Source organism: Dasypus novemcinctus, chromosome 23, assembly GCF_030445035.2.
Source record: "Dasypus novemcinctus isolate mDasNov1 chromosome 23, mDasNov1.1.hap2, whole genome shotgun sequence".
Lineage (NCBI taxonomy): Eukaryota > Metazoa > Chordata > Mammalia > Cingulata > Dasypodidae > Dasypus > Dasypus novemcinctus.
In genome coordinates this window covers 47,073,756-47,083,857 of record NC_080695.1, presented here as the reverse complement: position 1 = coordinate 47,083,857, position 10,102 = coordinate 47,073,756, and the positions used below count along the sequence as shown (strand labels likewise).

The window sequence follows — 10,102 nt, the reverse complement described above, 5'->3', positions numbered from 1 at the left end:
AGAAGGAACTGAAGAATTAAGGAGAAATATGTAAAGATACAATGATGCAAATTGTTTTGTTGGCTGCTAAAGTTTAATGCCGTGAATCTGAAGAGAAATATATCCAAATAGTTGTGTGAATTCCTTTAGCAGTGACCAGCATTGTGGAATAAATTAGGACAATTGCTGGCATGGTCATTGGCTGTATGTTGTGAATGCATGGCAAGAGAGCTGAGGGTACTTGCAGAGCTGCTCTGGAATGACATACCATGATGTGGAATGGATGGGGAAGAAAGGAAATCCAGTAAATTCTGATCTTTTGTGTGCTACTGCCCTAATTTATGCCTCTTCTTCTTTTTCCACTCTCTGATCATTTTCTGAAATCCAGTGCTGCCCACAGTCCTATCATATCTAAAGTGTGTGTAACCACCAACACATATTGGGTAAGTATTAAAAGAATTTGGACAAAGTAAGTCACTTCTTTATTTTCATTTTATTTATTTATTTGTCTTGTCTTTTTTACTTCTTTATTTTCATTTTATTTATTTGTCTTGTCTTTTTAAAGATACATAGATCACAACAAATGTTACATTAAAAAATATAAGAGTTTCCCAGATACCCCACCCCTCCCACATCAACAACCTCTGTCATCATTATGGCACATTCACTTCATTTGGTGAATACATTTTGGAGCACTGCTGTACCACATGGATGATAGTTTACACTGTAGTTTACACTCTCCCCCAGTCCATTCAGTGGGTTATGGCAGGATGTATAATGTCCGGCATCTGTATCATTGAGGACAACACCCAGTCCCGAAAATGTCCCCACATCACATCTCTTCTTCCCTCTCCCTGCCCTCAGCATCTGTAACAAATATACAGTAAGCTATATATCTAGAGTCTTCATACACAAAAAGCAACCTGAGTACAAGAATATGATGGCATTACGATGACTGTGGTAGGTTGAATCATCTACCCTGAAAAAAAGACATGTTCTTAATCTTAATCCACATTCCTGTGAGTTTGTAAATAGACCCATCAATTAAGGGATGAACTCACTTTTGAATAGGTTTTTCTATGATCCTATTTAGGTGTGTTAAACTGAATTAGGTGGACCTTTATTTCTTATGACTGGAGGCCTCATAAAGGAAAGCCAGACTTCAGAAAGAGCCCGAGGAAGACATTAAGGGCATCGCCATGTGACAGAGGCAGATGCAAGCCTAGGAGCTCTGGGGATAGAGGAAAGCCAATTCCAGAATCTACAGACTTCGGTGAGAAAGATGCCCTGCTGATACCTTGATTTTGCTCTTCTAGCCTTCAAAACCATGAGCCAACAAATTCTTGGTCAAGCCAACCCATCATGTGGTATATGTCTTAGCAACCCTAGAAAAATAAGACAACAAATTTAAAAACAGGCAAAAGGTAACAGAAAAATTCATGTTTGGGGGATCCTAATTTCTGCAGCGCAGAGAAATAGTTGCTAAGTTTTCTACCTGATTTCTTCAAATAAAATGTTATTTATCTCTGTGGCTAGAAAAAAGCATGTATCCACAGCCTGGTTTCTGAGGCATAATATCAGTAAGTGAGGCATAGTTTTTCTTTTTTTCCTTCCAGATATATACATACCATCTTCATATTCTCAGTGCCATTTATATGGTTTTTATGGGTTTAAATCTTAAACCACCTTTGCTTAAACATCTACAAAAAAATTAGTCATGTTGGAGAACAGCGTTCTTATTTTTTTTATGTTCAGTAATAGGGAAGGGCTACCTTGATTCTAAAATAACATGTCAGAATAGGCAATTGATTCATCTTCTCCACTAAAAAGAAGTCTTTAATTGCTAATAAAATTGCTTTAAATGAAAAGTGTTTACAAAATGTTAACTTCATATATGCAAATCACCATGGATGTTTCCATTATACTAACATCCTGTGACCAAAGGCCATATTGTTCCTGGGGAAAAAAATTAACCTTAAGAATTTTTTATCTCCTTTTCAGGAATGAGTAGTCAGCCAACTGGAAACTAATATATGGAAATTCTAATGCATGCACCATAAAAATCAGCCTTGGGAATGCAGTTCATACCAGGTTATTAAGTCAAACTCTGTATCCTGATAGTTTCATAACCATTAAAAACAGCCCATAGTTAGGCATACCATGACAAACCTGATTAATTTTCATACATCAGAGTAAAAATGGATTTGTTAAGGGAGAAGAACTTATTTCCTATTAACAGAATTTGATAGTAGCTTGTTATTTCCCCCCAATTTAGCAGATTGCTCTGTCTTACAAAACATGAAACAGGTTGTCATAGATAAAGGAAAAGTGAACTGATTCCAAGTCTTGCCTCATTTTAGGCTTTGAAAGCAGAAAGACCTTAGTTTGAATCATTACTCTAAAAATTGTTGGCTAAATTAATTTGGGAAATTTATTCAGAATTTAAGTCTCAGCTATATCTCCTTTAAAATGAAGATAAAAGTACCTGATTAACAGGATAATTAGATGAGATAAAAAGTATAAAGTACTTGCTGCTGGGTCTGCTATAGGAAAATCTCCAAAAATATTGGTAATAATTCATAGTATTTTTACAGTTATAATTGAAACATGTTGTAAATATTGCTATCATTTGGGAGTAGCTATAAATCTAAAGATAACCAGCCCCATTAAAACAATATATTTGATTCTAACTTGCTTGTAGTGTTTTATTAATGATTTGACTCCTGGAAATTCAATTGCTTTTATTAGCATTTTCCTATTTGAATCAAATAAAACTTTTTCATCCATCTGGAATGCTTTGATAATGTATCTTGAAACCGTTAATATTTTTACATTTTATTATTTTAATGAATACAGTTAAGATATTAGACTTGATAACACAAACTAATTTAAAAGCTAACTATCAAATTAGTTAAATTACAGAGATGTTACAGAATTTGCCCATTTTGAATCGGAGCTGAAAATAGCCCAATTGTCCCATTTTGTGATAAGAAAGCTACTTCTGTCACAAAATGTGATGTTATTTGGATATAACTTTTAAAATGTAAATGAGCAAACAGTCTAAAAAGTCTACAATAATTATATTAATGGCACGTATGGGCCTTCATGAGCACCTCTCTGCCTACCTTTCCACACTTACTGCTTGTTTCTCTGTAGATATGACTTGTGTTCCACTGCCCCCAAGCCATATCTGGTCCCCAATCTTCAGTTTTTTTTCAAATGCTAATCCTGCTTTAGAAGTCCATTACTTTCAACTTTTCTTCTTTCCATGTTTGACTCTATGTTATCCATTAAAGATTGTTGAATGTCAAATTGGAGTCAAGTTTGCAGACAGTAGCATTTTATTCAGGATGTCAAAGTTTTGCTGCAGCAGCAGAAGCCAGATCACTGTCATGAATGGAAATGATTTTGGGATTCAAGGGATGGCAAATGAGTTTTGTAGAGAGAAAAAGGTAGTTAGCTTGGCTCCTATTGATTGGACAAGGGTTCATCCATCTTATTTTGTATTGAGTTGAACAATACATGGGCTTGATTGGCTATCTGAGTCAGGTGGCTTGGTGGGGATCTCATATTTCAAAAGATAACAAGAAAAACTCAAGAGGGAGCTAAAAGAGGAAGTAGGGGTCCCCTTCTCCCTAGGGGTCCCTAGCGCTTTCTCTATATTTAATTTTATAAATATTCAATTATCCTGCCATTTTCTAACAGAACAGCATCCAAGAACAGCATCTCTTCTCCATCAGCTCTTCCCAGGCAATCTAGAGACAACATCTATCTGTATCTTAAAAAGCAAAGCAAGCCTCTATTAGAAGTTTTGTTTTGCTTGGTTTTGTTCTCATTTGTAAGCCTGCCGTTCAGTATTCTAAGAGCTCACTGAGGGCAGGGACAATGTTTTACTCATTCTAATACTTATTTCTGTGTTTGGCACAAAGTAAAACATAATGAATAATTAATGCATGTACCAATGAATAAGGAGATAAATGAGTGATAGTGTTTTTTTCCTTTAATTTTTCTGAATGTTACTTTCAAAAAATGAGGTCCCCAGATACCCCCCACCCCCCTCAACCCACTCCTCCCCTATCAACAACCTCTTTCATTATCGTGGCACATTCATTGCATTTGGTGAATACATTTTGGAGCACTGCTGCACCACATGGATAGTGGTTTATATTACAGTTTACACTCTCCCCCAGTCCACTCAGTGGGCCATGGCAGGACATACAATATCCAGCAACTGTCCCTGCAGTACCACCCAGGATGACTTCAAGTCCTGAAAATGCCCCTACATCATATCGCTTCTTCCCTCTCCCTACCCTCAGCAGCTACCATGGCCACTTTCTCCACATCAATGTTACAATTTTTTCCATTACTAATCACAATAGTTCCATAGCAGAATATCAGTAAGTCCGCTCTAACCCATACTCTATTCCTCCAGCTTGAGGACCCTGGGATGGTTATGTCCGCTTCCCCTCTATATCAAGAGGGGTTTAGATTCCACATGGATGATGGATGCACATCTCCTGCTTGCAGTTGTAGGCACTCTTGGCTCCCTGGTGTGGTGGTTGACCTTCCTCACCTCCCTGTTAGCTGGCCAGACTAAGTCCAATAAACCAGAGGGTATGAGTTGCAAGTCTGCTGATACTCAGGGCCTGGCTGTCATATGGACAGTCCAGAGATTCAGGTCTCCTTAGTATACACCAAACCCAGTGCCAACCACAGGTCCAGTAAAAGTAACAGAAGAGGCATGTTTAGAAAGGTCATATCTGAGTTCAACTGCATCACACTCAGGAACACAAACTCCAAAAAAGGGCCAACTCACATGGCACTGAACTCCAGAGCCATCTATTTTTTACTTCTTCAAGTTAACTTGGCAGGTCTCTAGAACAATATTAAACCCTTCAAAGAAAGAAGACATTATTGCTTTTAAATTAAAGTATCTTCTACACTTATAATTCACATTTTAAATCTGAGGTTTTAATATGAGTCTAGAGCTTAATACATGTTCATTCATTAAATTTTAAAATAAAAAACAAAGTTCAAATAGATATTTTTATTACACAGTCAACATTATAGTATTTACAGAACTCTAAAAGATAACCTATTAATCACAATTTTTATTCCCAACAAATCAAAAACAATTTTAAAAACTTATTTTTAAAGAAGCTTTAGGTCACCTAGAAAAGGGATTCCCATATGTCCCACTCCCTCCCCTTTCCACACTTTCCCACATCAACAACATCCCTCATTAGTGTGGTACATTTGTTAGTTGATGAACACATAATGAAGCATTGCTGCTAACCATGGATTACAGTTATAGTTTGCACTCTGTTCTGCACAATTTTGTAGGCTATGACAAAATACATAATGGCTTGTATCTGTCATTGCAATGGTATGCAGGACAACTCCTATGTCCCAAAAATGCCCCCATATTACACCAATTCTTCCCTTTCTCATCCCTCAGAAACTCTGGTGGCCACTGCACAATTTTTATTTTTCTTTCAGTCCTCATCCTTCTGGTGACATAACTTTACAGGATTGTAACCATGTTGTAGATGCAATTTTATATTTAACTTTTTAGATTTTTTCATGGTATAACAATTCTTCATGTGTCTTCATTTTCTAATTACTTTAAAAAAATCTATATAATATTATTTAAAATGGCTATATCTTTTTAGATATTTAGCTTTTTACATCGTAAGTGGAATTTCAATGTATATTTTTTGACATTTATGTTTTCACTTTCTTGGTCCTTATCACTTAAAATTACCTTTCAGTATTTTGTAAGTGCTTAGTAAGTAACCCAATGCCATCTCATCCTAAATAACTGGAACAATCGGTCCATCAGAGGTCAAACATGCTTGTCTCCTAACCTACCCCCTTCCACACCAGCTATTTTCATTAACTTCAAATAAAAATAACCCAAATTATTCTACTTGATAAAACTAAAATGCAAAAATATGCCCAAATTTCACTAGTAACCAAGAATTCATTTTTCTTAATGAGGTAATTTTTTCTTTGGTTGCAAATATGTTTTCTATAAAAAATATAATTTGATGGGAAATACTCTATGCTTAGTAAGGTAAAGAAAAGGTAGTGAATAAAAATGTAAGAAACCTCAGCAAAGAAAAAATATAAAATGAAATAAATTTTAGTACTGAAAGAATTAATTATCTGTAACAAAAATTCACTGGATGGTTTTAAGAGAATAATGGAGATGATGGGGAGAGAGTCAGTGAACTTAAAAATAAATCAATAGACATTCTCAAGTCTGAGATAAAAAAATAGATTTGAAAAAATGAATAGCTCCTCAGTGACCTGTGAGACGATTTCTAAAAATCTAAGATTTGGGAAGTTTCCTAGAAGAGGAAAGAGAGAATGGGACAGAAAGATTATTTAATAATAACCAGAAATGACTCGATTAGGGGACAGATACAAATTTACAGATTAAAGTTTAGCAAAACTCAAAGTGGATGAATTTGGAGACAGTACAACCTACCAGTGCATAAATGTCGAATTGCTGCAAACCAAAGATACAGGCAAAATCTTGAAGCTAGCCAGGAAGAACCGGACATATTACAAACTGGGGAAAATTGATTTGTTAGAAACTATGGAGACCAGAAGACGGTTTCACTGTATCTTTAAAGTTCAAGAAAGAAACATACTGACCAATCATCAAAAAACCGTCAACCCAGACTTTTATATTCAGCAAAGCATAAAGTATATAAGTATAATTAAAATATCAAGATTTAGAGGGGAAAAACAAACAGGAATTGGTTGTCCCCGCAGAGATCAGCGCCCCCAGAAGCCGACGCAGGAGGTGTTCGTGCCCAGGCTCCCCTCCTGACACCTCGTCCCCCTCCGCACCCCAGGCCACTGGGAGACCAAAGGGGAGGGGAGGGACCCAGCAGAGGACAGCAGCCCCGCGACGGATGGGATGACGAAGGCTGGGGCTGCTCTGATGGCACTGGAGGCTGAGGAGCAGACAATGAACTGCTGACAGCCGCACCCCGACCGCGCATCCCGCGGGAGGAAGGAGCGGGGCGGGCAGGAGCCGGCGGAGCCGCCCCTAGGCCACGTGGCGCCACAAGCCTACAAGCCTAACGGAGCCCCCCGGCGTCTAAGGACGCGGCAGCCGCCTCTGCACTCCGCGTGGGGGTGGGCGGGCTCGTTGCGCAAAGACCCCCGGCTGGGGCTGTTGCCCAGAGCCCGCTGGGGGCAGAGCTGGCAGGGGAGGGGGAGGCCAAATGCGCTGGGGAGCTCGGGGAGCTGGGCGGGCTCTAGGGTTCGGTCTCGGAGCGCAGCCACCCGGCCGCTTTTTGTACTAACCAAGTGAGTGCTCCAGCCAGCCAGGCATTAGTCACCTGGACAAGATCGGCCTAGTAAGTTGAATTTCGCACCCCCTTTCTTGCTCCCAGTCGGGATCCTCCCAAGCGGACTGGATTTATTTAAAAACAAGCGAAAATCCAAAAACCAAAACCCAAAAACATTAACCTTCGAAGGTTAATGATACCGGAAAAATAGAAATCTCCATGAATGCATGAACTGCATGAGAAATGGTAAATATAATTGAATATACAAAACCATTTTCTTAATTTCATTCTAACACATATGGCTACTTAAAGCACCGTCATAGCTTTGTCTTGTGGGGTTTATTACCTACGCAGATGTAGCTCATGGAACAAATATAACAAAATGGCAGGTGTTAAATATACCTATACAATTTAAAGGTTTCCATATTTAGTACAAGTGGTCTAATGTCAACTCTTAGGCTGCAAAAAGTTGAAGAAGTGTAATGCAATCCCCTGATCAGCCACTAGAAAACAATGCAAGGAGGTATGGATAAAAAAACAACAGACATTACAATGAAAGTCTAAAAATATTTAAATCATACAAAAGAAGGGTGGAATTAAACACAAAACAGAAGGAACAAGTGCGGTCACCCCTCGGGCTGAAGTGTGGTTTGCTGGCCTGGCGGGGGAGCAGCCTCGGCAGGCCAAGCCCCTGCCCCCATAATAGGGTGGCAGGTCGGACTCACCGCCACCCCTGAAGGAAGCTCGGCATGGGCGCAGAGTGCCCTCGGGTCTCCCCTTCTCGGCAGCCATGCTTCCGCGGCCGCCCCTCCTCCCGGATGGCGCCACACGATGCCTGTGGGGTGGCACCCTTCGCCTTCTTTCTCCCTGCGCAGGCACAGGGCAGAAAAATCCAGTCTGCCCTTTTCCCTTCCCCCGACAGCAGCAACAGCCAGGCGTGGGCAGGAAACTCAAGTCTGCCCTCCACCCCAGCAACAGCAGCCACCAATCCCTAAACCCTGCCCCTTCCCCCAGCAACAGCGACAGCCAATCCCTAACCACCACCCCTCCCCCGTCCAGTACCGCCCACTGACCTTTCGCCGGCAACCAATCAGAACAGGGCCTGGCTTCGACCAATCAGCCTTCCCCAGCCCCTATAAAACTGTTGCCTCTCCCTCAGTAAAGTGGACTTGCGTGTTTACCTTGTCTCCGCGGTAGTTCTTCTGCCGTGCGCCCTCCAGTCCTGAGAGCCCCCCGACAAGGGCCTGGCCTCCCTTGTCCCCAGTTCGTCGCCTGCTTCTCTGGGCGACCCCTTCGTCGCCGGCTTCGCCGGGCGACCCCGTCAGCCGAACCATGCAACCCCTTGTGAGACCGATCCCTTGTCTGCTGCCGGACCGACCCCTCGTCCCAAGCGGGACCGACCCCTCGTCCCAAGCGGGACCGACCCCTCGTCCGCAGCCAGACCCCACCTCTACCGACCGAGCAAGCCGCCGCAAACAAGTATAAAACAAGTTATAAAATGCTATAGTTGAATCCAACTACATCTATACCTGTGTTAAAATTTGATAGACTGTAAAAAAAAATGGTGACTCTCCACTTATAAAGCAGGGGAGCTGGGGTTGGCTTGTGCCCAAGGCAGACTGCAGGGTGAACTTAAACCATTTTGTAGGGAACATCCTTGACCTATGACCTCTGGCTGCAGTGTTGGTCCCCATCCTACTTAGAAGCATCATTTCCGTCTGCACGGAGTGCACAGTTGAGCTGAAGGCCCTGGGGCGAGAGGAGGCTCCTGAACACAGAGGGTTCAGGTCTTAGGGAGGCGGCTGCTTTGTCCAGCATCAGGAGTACAGGCAGAGGGCCTCTTCCCTGACACACTGGTCTGTTAGCTCTTCCATAACAAGCTCTCCAGCTTGATCTCATGTCTGATTTTTCTGAAGTACCTGCTTTTTGGTGGCAGTTGAAGGGAGGACTCCTGTCCCAAGAGGGCATCTCCAAATTCTAGCTCCAGGGTGAGGGGGAAGCAGAGGACTGAGAGACTGAATTCACTCTGTGGAATCCCTGGAGTTGAAACAGTATCCTGTGCTGTTTCATATCTGTGGGGATTCATAGAGCTACACTATATGCCACATGAACTCTGCTTAGAAGATCATTAATGAATTATAATGCAGCTGCTCTATGGGATTTCAGGATCATAGTACTTAGCTAAACACTTAATTTTTTTAAAAATTATATCCAATTTGAGAGGACTTTGGTGGATATCTCCCTTTTCTCTTTTTTCCCTCTAGGTCTACTTTCTCTACTTATCTATTTTGGATGGGCTCATCTGTAGTAATTTAACATTCTAGCTGAATTTGACCAATGGGGATTCAAGCAGGAGCTGGGTAGGGAAAAGAAAGGTGAAGTCTGGATATTTTGTTTCCCAGAATTCCTCTCTGTTGGCTTGTTTCAGGCTGGCTGCCACCCACCTCTGTACTCCTTTTTCCAGAGCTATTGCATGAGCCCCTCCCCAGGTCTCTTGGATCTGGAGTTGGGAACAACCCCCAGGACATGCTTTCCCTATCCCTTCTTTACATCTTTGCAACTACTCACTTTATTAAATCCTCTATGAATAATTATAATTAAAGTATGTACCATCTGTTTCCTGCTAAAACCACAAATGATAAGAAGACAAATTGGTAAAAGTCTCTGTTCTCTGTTTTCTGCTCTTGGTACCTTCTATCCATGTTGTAGTTACGTGGTCCACATACAAGATTATCAACCAGCCACTTGGCTATGTTATCACATCCCAAACTTCTATCAATCAAAAAAATCTAGTGAATTTTTGTTTTTGGTTAACT

The 10,102-nt window shown here is 41.0% G+C and overlaps 1 long non-coding RNA gene across 1 annotated transcript; it reads left to right on the top strand.

Annotated features, from left to right (window-relative positions):
- The first annotated feature begins 225 nt into the window (after window positions 1-225).
- Window positions 226-2,669, top strand: LOC131275594 (uncharacterized). Its single transcript, XR_009183012.1, has 2 exons — window positions 226-422; window positions 1,073-2,669. It is a non-coding gene; the product is annotated as an uncharacterized lncRNA (long non-coding RNA).
- Window positions 2,670-10,102: the final 7,433 nt, after the last annotated feature.